General features: G+C 45.4%; 1 long non-coding RNA gene across 2 annotated transcripts; it reads left to right on the top strand.

Moving 5' to 3' along the window:
- Nucleotides 1–1,054: 1,054 nt before the first annotated feature.
- On the top strand, nt 1,055–5,762 carry LOC140218751 (uncharacterized). Of its 2 annotated transcripts, none has more exons than XR_011894924.1 (3): nt 1,055–1,174; nt 1,239–1,644; nt 4,851–5,762. It is a non-coding gene; the product is annotated as an uncharacterized lncRNA (long non-coding RNA). The 2 variants fall into 2 exon arrangements; XR_011894923.1 differs by having other exon boundaries at nt 4,809–5,762.
- The last annotated feature ends 10,117 nt before the right edge of the window (nt 5,763–15,879 follow it).

Below are 15,879 nucleotides of genomic sequence, written 5' to 3'. Positions count from 1 at the left end.
AGAAGAGTTCCGGCAGTATTTTCGTCTGTCCAAACGAACAGTGCGTAGCTTGTGCGACGAGCTTGACCCTATCATTGGATGCCAGCGAGCCAGTGGCCTTTCCACAGAAAGGAAAGTGTTGTGCGCGCTGCGATTCTTCGGCACCGGAAGCTTCCAGAGGAGCGTTGGTCGCGAGGAACACGTAGGCATGGCACAGTCGGCCGTGAGCAGCATCATTCACGAGGTGACGGAGGCCATCATTTCCGTGTCTGCCCGGCGAAAGTTGGTGGACTTTCCATTGACACCGGCTGCCAAGGATGAGGCAAAGGCGGCGTTTGCGCGACGCGGCATTCCAGGCGTGCTGGCGTGCGTCGATGGCACATTGATCGCCATTATGAAGCCAGAGGGACTCAGCCCGGCTGACACGGCGAGCTTCATGTCGAGGAAGGGTTATTACGCCCTAAACGTCATGGTCGTAAGTACCGTTGGAATGTTTTACTTCAAACTGTGGTTGCCATTATTACTCGCCCATAGTTGCAATTGTTCGGTTTAATGCCCAAGCTGGCATAACAAGTAATGTAACGATTAAAAGAAGACATGCGGGGAACTGTTTACGAGCTCGTTGAAATCTGACATGTCGGGAGTAATGATGAGTGCCATGTGTTGTGCGTAATCAGTCTGCCGTTCCAAAATTGTGTTTTAAATGGCCAGCAGTCGTAGCAGAAATGGATACACTGTAGGGAAGACACGATGGAAGCATTTTGAACACGGAAGTACTTACAACCATTGCATGGGCTGGCTTTGGCTCGTATGGGGGTTCTTGCGCAATATCGGGCCTCGAGTTTTCATTTAGCTATCAATTAGTGCGAACCATAGGCGTCCACATAAGGGGGGGGTGGCGCATTGCCCCCCCCCCCCCAATTGCAAGACCCTGTGCACGCCTATGGCTGAAACAGTCTGCTACTTGTACCAGCGTACGTGTATTCTTTTGTGCATATGAATGGCACAACGGATTTCGAGCATATCTGCAGCGCTATTTTGTATTGCTCCCCATTGCAGGTTTGCAACACGGAACTTCGCATTCTTGTTGTGGACCCCCGGTTTCCTGGTTCGTGCCATGACTCTTGGGTGTGGCAGCGTAACCCACTGCGTGCACGCCTAGCCGCACAACTGCAGCCTGGCGAGTATCTGCTTGGTTAGTATTCGTAATGCGTACCCCTAACTAGGGCAGAGCACTCAGCTGTCACTTTCTGTAATAGGAGACTCAGGATATCCTCTCGAGCCATGGCTGCTTGTTCCAGTACCTGGCAGCCATGCCGGCACCACCTCTGAAGGCCACTACAACCAGGAGCACGCATCCATGCGCAATGTTGTGAAGAGATGTATCGGGGTGTTGAAAAGCAAGTTCCGCTGCTTGCAGCGCTTTCGGACACTGCTATACAGCCCCGATAGAGCAGCGCGAATCATTTATGCATGCGTTGCTCTCCATAACATTGCCTTGGACGCGGGCGACTGGACATTGGACGATTATGGTGGGGAAGTGCCACCAGCTGAGGAGCCAGAGGAGCCAGGAGACATCCAGGTGCTGGCACCACACGACGTGTTCCTCAGAGGAAGGCAGCAGCGCAGCGCCGTTGTCAACCTTTTCTGAAGGACACAGGAATGGTGAGTTTTCATAATACATAATTTATTTATACAAAGTGCATTGCCCTTAGGCTATCACAGGGCTGTGTTGGTACAGCGGAAAATACATTAAAAAAATTGTATACACAACAAGTGCACCTCCATACGGATGGTCAATGTTCCCAATCCACACATCCGACAGATTATGATAATTTAAACACAAACGAAGTACACTTCGTTTCGCCAAAGACTTGAAAAATTATAGACCGATCAGCTTACTGTATGTTGCCTACAAAGTATTTACTAAGGTAATTGCAAATAGAATCAGGAACACTTTAGACTTCCGTCAACCAAAGGACCAGGCAGGATTCCGTAAAGGCTACTCAACAATAGACCATATTCACACTATCAATCAGGTGATAGAAAAATGTGCGGAATATAACGAACCTTTATATATAGCTTTCATTGATTACGAGAAAGCGTTTGCTTCAGTCGAAACCTCAGCAGTCATGGAGGCATTGCGGAATCAGGGTGTAGACGAGCCGTATGTAAAAATACTGAAAGATATCTATAGCGGCTCCACAGCCACCGTAGTCCTCCATAAAGAAAGCAACAAAATCCCAATAAAGAAAGGCGTCAGGCAGGGCGATATGATCTCTCCAAAGCTATTCACAGCATGTTTACAGGAGGTATTCAGAGACCTGGATTGGGAAGAATTGGGGATAAGAGTTAATGGAGAATACCTTAGTAACTTGCGATTCGATGATGATATTGCCTTGCTTAGTAACTCAGGGGAGCAGCTGCAACGCATGCTCACTGACCTGGAGAGGCAAAGCAGAAAGGTGGATCTAAAAATTAATCTGCAGATAACTAAAGTAATGTTTAACAGTCTCGGAAGAGAACAGCAGTTTACGATGGGTAGTGAGGCACTGGAAGTGGTAAGGGAATACATCTACTTAGGACAGGTAGTGACTGCGGATCCAGATCACGAGACTGAAATAATCAGAAGAATAAGAATGGGCTGGGGCGCGTTTGGCAGGCATTCTCAGATCTTGGACAGCAGGTTGCCATTATCCCTTAATACAAAAGTTTATAACAGCTGTGTCTTAACAGTACTCACGTACGGGGCAGAAACCTGGAGGCTTACGAAAAGGGTTCTACTTAAATTGAGGACGACGCAACGAGCTATGGAAAGAAGAATGATAGGTGTAACGTTAAGGGATAAGAAAAGAGCTGATTGGGCCAGGGAACAATCACGAGTTAATGATATCTTAGTTCAAATCAAGAAAAACAAATGGGCATGGGCAGGACACGTAATGAGGAGGGAAGATAACCGATGGTCATTAAGGGTTACGGAATGGATTCCGAGGGAAGGGAAGCGTAGCAGGGGGCGGCAGAAAGTTAGGTGGGCGGATGAGATGAAGAAGTTTGCAGGGACTACATGACCGGGGTAGTTGGAGAAGTATGGGAGAGGCCTTTGCCCTGCAGTGGGCGTAACCAGGATGATGACGATGAAGTACACTTATACAAAGAATCCTTTAAATAAATTGTACCCTCGTCACTATGCAAGAGTCTCCAAGGCTGCCACTTATTAACAGTAGTACTCGCGAAGCAGTCGTAAGGCAATGCTTCATGCCCCTTCATCTGTGAATAGCTGCATTCGCTGCTGCTCCCAAGCTAGCATTGTCTTATGCAATATGCACATCACAAAGTACTTCTTTCCTAGTGGAACATGAAACGCGGTAGCAACGTGAAAGTGCAGCCTTTTCTTTAAATATCACATGAAATATGAAATAAAAACATCCCTTGACCAATCATAGTCATGACAGACTTGATGGAAGCAATACATATGATTGGCACTCTGTACTCATGGTCACCATCAGCAAAAGGTGCGAAAAATGCTCATAAAACACATCAGAATGAACGCAACCGCCGCATCCTGTGCATTTTGACGCTCAGTGTACGTTGGTAGGAGTGAGGCAATATGCTTGCTAGCCATCTCTTGTGCTAGGTGTATCAAAACTTCTGTGCAAGCATGAATACGCAGGCGAGGCAAGCAAGTAACGCGTAATGAATGCGGATTCAAACACAAACAAAATGTAACGCCGAGTGTAGTGACAGCATTACACTCGTCACATCATGTCCGAATGGGTAGATGTAAATTAACGTAAAAGCGCAAAAAATAGATAGGTCTACTTTATCACACTCTATGATGACAAGTACATCACAAACCGTGTAGTACAACATGCTTCAGGTAGCAAAGAATGCGACAACATTGCAACATCAGCATCACACAATTCGTTTTCACCACGGCATGTAAAACTTGCAGTTACATTTACGTGACCTTGCAAGAAAGTATGACTATACCAGGTATGTCCATTCCCTTGTCAGTGTTATGAGTCACTGACTAGAAGCATTCATTTCTCGGCAGCAATTGTAGTGCGATGCTAAACAACAGGTGAATCATAATTGTAAAAAGGTGAGTGCACTTGCCAGCCGTGATGAAACATGTTACATAAAACATGAATAATTGGCTCTACAATCTCACAGCACCCAGAAAGTGTCACGCGTGAAAGTTATTCTTGCAATGACTCCCTTGGAACGAAGACTAGAGGAAACCAATCACTGGTGTGGTGCAATGATGATGGTCATTTTCATTTGTGAAACTATGCAACTTAAAGAGTGACTGGTTTGGTGCTCTGAAAAAAAGACGACATTGTAGTCGTTGCACCTTAGCCTCACTGTGCCGAAATGAAAATATCACAGTGCAAACACTATGCGGTAACGCTTTATAATGAGTGCAGTAAGCTACAACACAGTGAAGCAATATAAATATCGCAGTACAAAACCCATACACAGAAATCGACAACTATTTGTAACGATTCCAGTGTGAATGACTAGGCGCCTTCGAAATGTGTAAATAAAAAAGGCACGCTGGCATTGCAGCTGGATAAGCATAAATAGAAAGAGGCAAATACAACAGAACAGAAATGGGTGCGCGCATTGCACCTCTCAACCAAAAAATCCTCCTCTATTACTCAAAGGAAACTCAAACAACAGAACAAAAATGGGTGCGCGCATTGCACCTCTCAACCAAAAAATCCTCCTCTATTACTCAAAGGAAACTCAAACAATAAATAAACAAAACAAACGGAACTGGTGAAACAAATGAATAAAATGATAAATTAATTTCTCGCTTGCTGCAGGAGCTCAGCGATGTCCTGCGCTATGGCGCGCACCTGCTCCAGGATCCCCTCCTGGGCTGCTGCCGTCCGCTCTGCCGCGACAGCGAGGCGGGTTGTGGAGGCCTCGATTCTGCGCAGCACCTGGAATGAATAATCATGGTGGAACTGTTCGCATCAGTAGCTGATTACTCGCAACCAGCTCACGGCTGGAAGCTGCTGTTGTGAAGAATTGCAACGTGCACAACGATTCCCTCTCTGCTGAAGAGCCACTGGCCTGATGGCATTCTTTGGCAGTGTCAAGCGTCGCGTACAAGCTATACCCTCTTCGTTTGGACAGACAAAAACCTGCTGGAACTACTCTTCCGTCATCTATTCTAATGCATCTCTCACCACCAAACAGCCCTTTTCAGGGCTAACCAACCTTTCGTCCGGCGGCTGATCGTTGGCAAGATACGTTACCGAGCCCTCTATACAACGCATATTTCTTGTTTACATCCCAAGCTGATTTGTTTTTCAGATTCATGATTTACTTATAACAAAGCATAAAGAATGTTTATGTCCTTCATGTAAAATGACACCAAAGGGCCTACCAACCTGCAGCACCTCGTCGCCCTGTTCCAGGCTGCGGGCGCACTGCGACGACATCGTCGTCAAGGTATCCACCCGTCGCGGTCGCTGTCGACGTGGTGGCCGAACAGGGTGCTGCAACACTGAAAGCATACAGCATTTTCTACAGTTGCACTGCATTTTATGGTACGAATAAAAGTGGCTATGGCCATGTTATGGCTTATTGGGCTAGTTCAATAAAATACAAGAGCTCATTTTATTTAACAGCTTGAGGATCAATAACTTACCAGGTGCAGCGGCCAACCTTACTCCTCACAAATGTGACAGTCGCACACCCTGTAAAATGAATTTGCTTTGAATTTACAGTTATTGATAAGCAAGATTGAAATAAAAAAGTGAACCATAGAATGTTCTCAGTAGTCGTTGCAGGTTTTAATACAAAAATTATATTTTCATATTGCTTCAGTCGTTAGGAAATAAACTGGTTTTGTCATGAGAGCCCTAATTAAATTTCGTTCAGTATTCAGCATTGCTACACCTTTCTCATTTTATCGCGCATTCATTCATACACACTCATTGTATAGCTACATTTGCTTTGTCAAACAACATTGCCTTGCCACAAGTTGCTACAAATTATGAAGAAAAAATTATTTGTTTCAGTGCGCTTTCCTTCTAAACAGTTTAGAGTTATATTTTAAAATGTTGCCGTACAGTAGTTTGATATTTCTTGAAAACGTACTTGTTTTTGTCTGCCTACTTAGCATAATTATTACCTTCTTGAAATACATGTGTTACAAACATATGAGCCTTGAAAGCTGCTGAATTTTAGCTCAAGGTAATCCAGGGCATTCTCATTCCTGGCACGAGAAAAATATTTTACAGAAACTCTTTCAGAAGGAGCAATACAAGGTTTATCAAGTCTGCACGACAAAATGATATTCTTGCTTATGTACTTTGACCACATGTATTATTTTGCTAACCTTCGTTAATTGCTGTTTACTGAAAATGTACCGTCCTTGATTTACATATTGTGAATGCATTTACGCCACTGAGCATGTAACTGAACATGAGGGCTGCGTCGATCACGTCCAGTAACAACTTGCGAATAGGAACTCTCGTCTCTGTTGGATCAACTCACCTGCATCATGTCGGCTACCGAAGTACGGTCCATTTAGTTGGCAGATTATGCCGTTTGGACACATGATGGACTGGTATCTTACGGCATGGGTGCGCTTGTGCCCGGAACAAAACATTTTTTTATTTGTCGACGGGCGGCAGATAGCCCTCGCGGTGCCGTCGATGAAGCCCAAACTGTTATCCAGGGGGGCACCTCTGGAATGCACGGCCTGCAAAGTTTACGTGTGAAAAAAATATAAATAAATAAGGACGGGCGACGAACCAAAATGTGTGATACCTACCTGTGAAAATTCCTCTAAGGTAGGGATGTCAAGCCAGGAGTGACGGTTCACGTCCTTCAAAAGGCGCTTGAAGTTACTTTCGTTGTGTGAAAGAACGATATTTGTCACTGACGATATAACTGAATAATGTCTGCCAAAAAGGTGCTCTAGATCGCGCAGCCTGTTGGGGTACGAGAGCCCGCGTAGCGTAATGCACAAACTCTCCTCTCCTGGCACAGTCACTCGTTGAGCTGATGTGATGACAGCTGGCATCCTTAAGGCATTATGAAGCCTTGATATATCATTTTTTTTTTTCGAATTGGAAAGACGACCTGAAAATACCAGCATCCATGGTGTCCCTGTTCAGAAGTCCGTTGGCCGAAAGCGGGTCTCCGTTGGCCGAAAGCGGGTCTTCTCGTGTGCTACCAAAAACTTCACACTGCAAAATGTCTTCCAGTTCCTTCCATTTCAGTTGATTGAGTAGCACTGGGTCTTGCAAGATGTTCTGCCTTGTTGTCATGTCTTCTTGCTCTAGCAGTGCGATACACCCAAACTCCGGGAGAACAGCGGACGTGTAAATCAGAGATGAACAACACGTTTGTCGCTTGTGTGCACGTTTGTTTATACTGACCACGTTTTAGGTGTACTGAAAGAGCAAAAGACCTTGCCTTGGCTACAACGCAGCGTAACAGCTTTGTTAATGTAAGGATTATATACATATAAGAAATGAAAATGTAATGTATTGCGTGAAGTGCCTTCAGACATTTCAGTAATTCTAAATGTATTATCTTATTGCGGCAATTTTTAGAACTTGAGTATTATGTTTATAGCGGTTTTACCTTCAGCGGCCAGGTGGCGCGTCAGGCGAGCACATGCCTTTAGGACGCTCCGCTAAAACTCAGTCTTCGTCCGCCGCTCCGCTAACTGTGAGCGGGAACGCGAGAGCGGAGCGGACCGTCAAAAACGTTCTGCTGAAACACTCTATTGGTCGGTTTTTCGGCCATCATATTGCGAATATTTTTTGGCGCTTTATAAGCGTCAGTTCAACGACTGCGGCAATAAATACTCGTCGGCGAAAAAAAAATTGAATTATACAAGCACCGCAAGGTCACGCGAGCAGAGAAACTGCGTGGGCAAGCGCGCTCCCTGAGGCGGAAGGGAGAGGAAGGAGGAAGACGCGTAGGGAGAACACACAACGAAAATAACACCGGGAGCGCGGCAGCAAGACCTCGAAGCAATATCCCTTCCAGTATTTTTATGCCAACCGGCATACTAGTTGGTTAGCTCCGTGTTGTGTTTCTTGTGTGCATGTATAGTATGTTGATTTCTCATTGCGAAAACACTGGTACAATAAATGGCACTGCATATCAGAGACTAAATATGGCGTCTTTTTTAAACCTAAATTCAACCTCCTGCATAAATAACCCCTTCCCTGAAGGATGGATGGATGGTGCAAAACTTTAATGAAGGTTCTGAGGTACGCGACTCAGCGCGCTGGGGGCCGCTCCCACGTTGGGACAGTCAGGCCATGCCCGATCGCCACATCGTGGGCCCTCTGGACAGCCCATAGTTGCGCCCCTGCATCGGGGCTCTTGATAGCGGAGAGCCACTTGTCCTCGTTGATTTGTTCTGAAGGGCCGGTTTCTTTTTCGGTTGAAGTGGCAACCCTAAGTACACATTCAGTGTACACCTTGTAAACAATAAAATGCTTATAAACCACATTAACGTGAATAATAATAGTGTACTAGATGCATTTGTCTTATAACTTACTAGTGTATGGAATGCACTCGGTGGAACGACAAATAAGTGAAAGAAGGCCCCGACGATGCACGAACGGTATGTTCACGTGAGCTCCAGTTTGTCGACCAACTAAAGGCAACTCCCAAAGAATGATGCCACCCAGAGTGAATCTACACAAACCAATGAAACTGGAGGCGTGCGAAGGGACAAACCTTGTCTTCGTACCATTAGTTCTTTTATTTTCGGGCGTCGCCCGAGCTCATGAAGATCCAGAGTTTTGGCAAACTCGGCGCATCTTGCTTATCGCCCCTGGTGAAGCCGGGTCCTCGGCGTCACACATTTTCTCTTGTAGGCATGCTTCTGGCAGACAAGCTTGTTCATAGTAGAAATAACTACTGATCTATTAGAATGTGATGTGCGTGTGTTTGTGTGGACTCTTTATATGTGGACCCTTTAGGGCTTACATGAATCGTGTTCTATAAATATTTCCATGCTACTGCCATGTAAGGCCTTTTCGGTCACAGAAGATACTTGTATAGGTTTTAGCTCGAAATGACTAATAAGTGCTAACCCTTTGCTGCACAATTTCTTGTTTCCTAAAAATATTTTTCATGGAGTTATACAGTCTAAGAAAAGTTTACACCCTTTGGAGTGTATATTTTCCGCACAACAATAATCGTCGTCTGTCTTGCCCGCATTTCCTTTCTTGAAAACGCTGCGCTCGTTACTTTCCTGTCGGGAATGCTATGTCATGCTAATTACGCGCATGCCGTTCGTTACTGGAAAGTACTGGTCTCGCCGCGTAAAAGAAAGGAAATGCGGACAAGATAGATGACGATTATTGTTGTGTGGCAAATATACAGCCCAAAGGGTGCAACTGTTTTTAGAGCGTAGGGAAGGATAACAGTAGCTGTACTCCCATGGAAACTAACTATAGCGAATTTCTGTGGTTTCAATTTGCACAAAAAGGGTATGTTATGTATTTGCAACAACGTGCAAATAAAGAGTTGAAGGTTACCGATAGACTTAGTGCGATTCATACTCGGATGTTTATTTGCACGTGACAATCGTTGGTGCACCTATGATTTAGTGTGCAACAAAAAGAATCAATTGTACTTGCTTGTCCGCCACAGGTGGTTCCCACACTTCGAGCAGTACGTGGTGCAGATTCTGGTGCAGCGAGGAATCAATGCAGTGTTTTCGCGTTATTGCCAAAATTTAGAACATAGAAGCACAGACGTAAGGCTGTGCCCGTGACGACGCTACACGGCAGCGTGCGGATGCACCGCATCCTTTTGAAAAAAAAAATCTACCAGAAAACATTTTGCGCACATATATTGAATCAAAGCGGATTTACACTCGTGGTTGTCGTCACTCCTGTAAAGATGGCTGCGTTCACTATCAGGGGTAATTGCTCGGTCACAAAAGCATTTTGGAGCCATTTCACTTTTCCGAAGAAAATAAGCCGTGTACACGTTGTGGCATTTGCGCAACATAGCAAAGTTGTTTCGCCAGGAACAAAATATTTAAAGATAACAATGTTTTTTTTAGTCTAATGAGTCAGGAGGACGTGGAGCTTAGCGTAAGAATTTTTGTTGGCTTTGTCTTATAGAGAAATACATTTGCAAGCGGCAAAACTTATTCGTATCACTGCTCGCGGGCGCGCGCAGCCTCCGCCACATTTGTTTTGGTAGAAGATGCGAAGGATGAGCACAGATGGCAGCACAAGGAGCAACGTTTTTTAGACGAATGTTGCGGAAATGCAACAACGTGTACAGGCAGCTTTAAACGGACTTTCGCTTCTGTGTTTAACGTCATCCATCGGACTGTTGCGTAAATGCAACAAGGTGTAGTAACGGGTTAACCCTTTACTTCACCTTGTTGCATTTACGCAACGTTCGTCTAAGAAACGTGTCCCCTTATGCTGCCATCGGTGCTCATCCTTCGCAACTAAAATTTTATCTTATTATATTTTATTCGATGTTATACTAGTGTACGACCTGCTGGCTTTTGATATTACGAGACAGCTTGTAAATATACCTCAGCACAGGTAATTTAGTGTTTCCTCAGTGCGGATGGTTTGTTTTTGAAACAAGCTTTCCGCAGCAGCAATCTGTGTTTTAATGGTATATGTAGCTGGTTTAACAGGCTCTGCAAGCGAACCATGCGTAGAATAAGACGTCAAGACGGTGGTTTAAAGACGCATAAATCCAAGTATTTTGACTGTGATTACTCTGCAGTCGTCGGCGACGAAGCATGTTGCTGACCTCGACAAACTCCGCGGCGAGGGTGTGGGAGTGGCTGCTCTGTCCGTGTCCGTGGGACTCTATGGTCGCTGGCACTTTGTAGACGACGATCAAGGCAAGAACGCAGAGGACCACAGGCCAGGCTCGCTGTGTCTGCCGACTCTGAGCTACCATCAGAAAGCGGGCATCTACGAGGTTAGTTCGTGCGTTGAATAGCACAAGTGCATGGCCGAGTTAGCTCTTGTGTTTCTAATTTCGTGGATTCGTTGACCGAATTAAGCAAAAGCAACCGCGTGTTCTATATCCACAATCGCATATCACGTCCTGCTTAAGAATTGGTGTGTTTCCGCAAAATCCTGTGTAATCATTGGCGGTTATGGTGTGGGGAAATGCGCGCTCTTTCATAGAGGATTCATTATTTGTTCCGTTCATTGAGTGTCTGATTGAGTTGGAGTCCAAGGCGACATAGATGAATCAGATGCTGACTGACCATGGATTCAAATTTAGACTTGAGACGGAGTTCGTCCTCGCAGGAACGCTGCACATTCGTCAACACTCGTTCTGTTGCACTTAGTGACCATGAAACAACATTGCCTATCCTAGACGAAATCAGGAAGCAGTACTTATTTTGAATGGACGCACATGTTACACATTCATTTCCTATTTGTAGTATGAGAATATTTATTGACATGTATGCAAATTTAGCTTGCTCCCCGAGTCTGTTGTTTGTTCATCATTATAACTGCGCGATCGTATGGCTTCGTTTTTTCTATGTTGCAAATGCGCAGCACCATTTAACATTCTTAAGTGAGACCTCCTAGGATTCCCTTAAAACAAGGCATAGGAGAGTTCTTGCATTACATCCCCATCACAATGTGACTGCTGCAGCTGGGCATCGAACGCAAGACCTTGCGTTCTGCAGCACATCACCATAGTCACTGATTCACACATGACGGGTTCATTACGATTCTATTCCCTGTAATTACAAATGGGGGAAAGCGTTGAGGAGGCCACCCAAAATTTGTACAAATATTCTGGTTACTGGACTACTGCGTCTGTGCTCACTCTGAAAGTCGGAGGACAAACCCCACGTTCTTTAGGACGACATTGCCTTGTTATCGCTGAGTGGCTTGCAAAATTATGCAGTCGGTCGTAGTTATTTTCGTTACAGATGACCCGCAACGCTTTTAAAATCGTCAAGCGGGGTACTTTATTGACATTCATAATGTGTACTGATTAAGTGCAAGGAAAAACGCGAGTGAACGGAAACGCCGTGTGCCATAGATCCACCATCTCTCGTCTTTCTGTTTGGCTAAAGAAGTACGCTTTCCGCTTTTAATACCCGTGTATATTAAGGCGAAAACCTTAAGCACCTCATGGGTCGAAAGATTGGTTGTCTGGCGCTAAAACTTACCCTACAGCGTTATGGCACCAAGATTCAATGGCACCAAAATTGATCGTCCACCTGCGACCATTGATGGGACTCACACGCGCGACCTTTTGTGTTAATTAAGGCGAAGTTAATTAACGCACTCGAACCCATCACCTTTGGTTGGAGTCGAACCCTCGACCTTTGTTAGGACGAAAATTACATGGCACCAAAATTGGTGGTGCCACTACTCATGTTCGAACCCACGACCATTGGTAGGAATCGAACCTACATTCTTTGGTGTTTATAGGGCGAAGTCAATGAAGACACAGTTAATTAGGATAGAGTTAATTAAGGCACTCATACCCGCGACCATTGGGGTAAGAAAACACGTAATAGAAAGAAACATCGCATTGGAATGAGAATGCGAAAAGTTTAATGAATGTGTCGTGAGCGCATAGGCGGTAGGCTTCCTGCGCCTTCATATTCTTTAGCCTATGCTAAAATGACTGTGATTTTTTTATTCTTTTCGTAAGAAGGGGCGTGATCTTGTAGACGGCGGTTCGAAATAGCAAAGGGTTCGCGAGCATTGGACTGTGTTTTACTTTGGCTTGCTCCAGTTCACTGCACCTTGTTGTCATAGAAGACCAGAGAGGCGCTAGCCGTTTGTCCTGTGGACCATCTACTTTGGAGAATATAATTTATTCGAACAGCTTAGGCACTTTTTTCTGTCAGTTCTTGTGTTGTTAACTCGCCTGCGCAATGCGTATGTGCATGTGAAACGGTTGTACCAAGTACAGTGATGTTCGTAATTTCTGCTTCAGTGACATATGATCACATAGGCTGACAGTATTGTTAACTCGCTTTGAAGTATATTGGAATATTCCTTTTGAGATGGGAGGAATTATAAAAAGAAAGTACTATCGTGAGCAATATGAGCAGGAACACGCGAGCGCGTGGGAAATAGCCTCGAAACCGACGTGGGGCGATGCGTTGCGGCCGCTGTAGGAAACAAAGTGGAAAGGGCGCCGCGGTTCCGCCAACTGTCGGCACTCCCGCCTCACTAGCGTTACTGCGTAATGGCAGCTGATTGCGTGTCACCGGGCGCTAGCGATGATAAGGCGGTTATGTCATGCAGAGCGTGGACCGTGCTGTCTGTAGTTGAGCGCAAAATATCTCTAGCTCTCTTTTTATCATACTTGCGGAACGTATCGCAATGATACCGGCGTGATACTGTGGCGCCTGTAATAGCGCTCGCACGCAGGAAAAAGCCGGGTTGTTTTGTTATGCGTGTTTTTCTATGTCTCGGTTATTGTGAACAAAGAAAAGTTGTACGCAGCAGTGAATTTAAAGGTTTTATTATACGATTGCTTAATGGTAAAAAAATTTTCATCCACACAAAAAGTATCCCAATACATCAGTGTTACAGCTTGACCTTTCCTTGCAGGCTTCATGCGTTAATAACGGGTCATGGCTCCGCCTGCTTGAATGACGGCCTCCATTCTTTTTGGCAGAGACACGTAGAGAGCCTCGATGAAGGCTTTGTCATCTTGAAGATGTTTCCACTCGCGCTTTATGGCTTCCCACAGTTCATCACTGGTCGTCGAGTCCAAGGAGAGTCTTGAAAGGTTAGCCTTCATACGTGCCCAAACATGTTCTATGATGTTCATGTCTGCACCCTTCGCACACCACTCCAAGCTCCTTACCCCTAGTTCGCCTAAAAGACGTGCCACGACCTTTGCTGTGTGAACGGGAGACAAGTCCTGCTGGAATAGATAATACCCATCCGGGTGTGGACCATTCAGTGCATAGGGGATCATCTCGTGCTCCAGCAATGTGCAATATGCAGAACTCGTAAATCTCCCAGGGATTCTTACAATGGGACTTAGGCCATCCCGCGAAATAGCCGCCCACACGTTTACTGACGTGCGTCCACTTGCGGCCACCTGCTTGACGTTCTGCGGAGAGAAGCGCGTATTCTTCATGCGCCACACTCTTCTCTGCTGGTCCCAGCGGCTTGAGAACGTAGATTCATCAGAGAAGATGACATATTTCCAATCCTCGACCTTCCAGCTGCGGTGATCGACAGCGAACTTTAGGCGAGCAGTCTTGTTGGCAACTGTGAGAAGGGGCTTCTGAGCAGCGATACGACTACGGAGGGCGGCTTCTCTTAGCCTTCGCCGCACCGTGCTGTCGCTTACATGTTCCGGGGCAAGAGTACTGCGCACCTCCTTCGCATTTAGAAATGGCTTCTCGTTGACTGCAGCAACAATTTGTAGGTCTTGATCCGCCGACGTGGCGCGAGGTCGCCTCTCGTGCGGCGCATCCTTAGAGGAAGCTTTAGCTCGGGTGCTCCTATCTAAATACATGTAAAAGGAGAATTCGTTTTTCTCGGCAACCACTGCACCAAATTTGACGGGGTTTGTGGCATTTAAAAGAGAAGCCTAAAATCTAGTGACTGTTGGTTTCGAATTTTCGATTTAGGTTGTCATTTTCTTATAAAAAATTGGCAAAAATCGCAAATTTTCAGAAAACGAAACTATCAAGTTTACAACTCCATAACCCAACAAGAAAAAATGATATCGCAATTCTGTAAATTGTATCTGATAGCACATCTAAAGCGGACAAAATTGATATGTTACACATGAACCTAAAAAAATGTGTCAATGTGTTATTACAACTTTTGCAAAACCCTCCTAAATAACGTAACAAATTCACGTAAGATGTAAATGGACATATCAAATTTGTCCGCTTTGAATGGTCTAATGGATGCCGTTTACAGAATCGCGATATCTGCTTTTGATGCAGAGCTATTGGTTTGTAAACATCGTGCTTCTATTTTTTTCAAACTTCCGAATTTTTGAAAATCTTTTTAACAAAATTCAAGCCCTAAATCAAAATTCCGCTTCCAACAGTCACTAGAATTTAACTTTCTCTCTCAAATGCAACAAATTTCATTAAAATCGATCCAGGGGTTATCCCAGAAAAACGTTTTTGCGTTTTACATGTATTTGAATAGGCCGCGTCGGAGTTGGGCCCGAGCTAAAGCTTCCTCTTAATGCGTCCTTCATCTCGGTACGCCTGCACTATCCTGTTGACTGTGTTCAACCGGCAGCCCGTCAAGGCAGCAATGTTTCGCTGCGAGTAAGCTTTCTTCCACAACTCAACGACTTCTTCCCGCTTATTCAACGGCACTCGAGACATCGCAGGACGCTGAAACGCACTTCTAACCGCGGGCAGTCGTGGTCTCCCTTATAAGCATTTGCCACGAAAAAGAAATTAAAGATGCGCGTCGGCCGTGACGTAGCGTTTTTACTTCTTTTCTTGTTCATGAAAGATTCGAACGTTTCCATGAAAGGTGCGACTGGCCTTACGATAGACCTTTTAAGAAGTCGGCCAGAAAATATTCCCTGTCGCATGCTTGCAAATATCTAAGAATCGGGTCTGACCGCTCCACATACGCACACTCAGACAAAGAAAAAAGGAACAAAAAAGGTTAACAGCGGTATTTTGCGCTGAACTACAGACAGCGCGGTCCACGCTCTGCATGCTATAACCGCCTTATCATCGCTAGCGCCCGGTGACATGCAATCCGGTGCCGTTACGCAGCAACGCTAGTGAGGCGGGAGTGCCGACAGTTGGCGGAACCGCGGCGCCCTTTCCACTTTGTTTCCTACAGCGGCCGCAGCGCATCGCCCCACGTCGGTTTCGAGGCTATTTCCCACGCGCTCGCGTGTTCCTGCTCATATTGCTCACGATAGTACATATATGGA

Source organism: Dermacentor andersoni, chromosome 6, assembly GCF_023375885.2.
Source record: "Dermacentor andersoni chromosome 6, qqDerAnde1_hic_scaffold, whole genome shotgun sequence".
NCBI classification, from domain to species: domain Eukaryota; kingdom Metazoa; phylum Arthropoda; class Arachnida; order Ixodida; family Ixodidae; genus Dermacentor; species Dermacentor andersoni.
The sequence above is the reverse complement of the archived record's forward strand: the minus strand, read 5'-3'. Positions and strand labels throughout refer to the sequence as shown.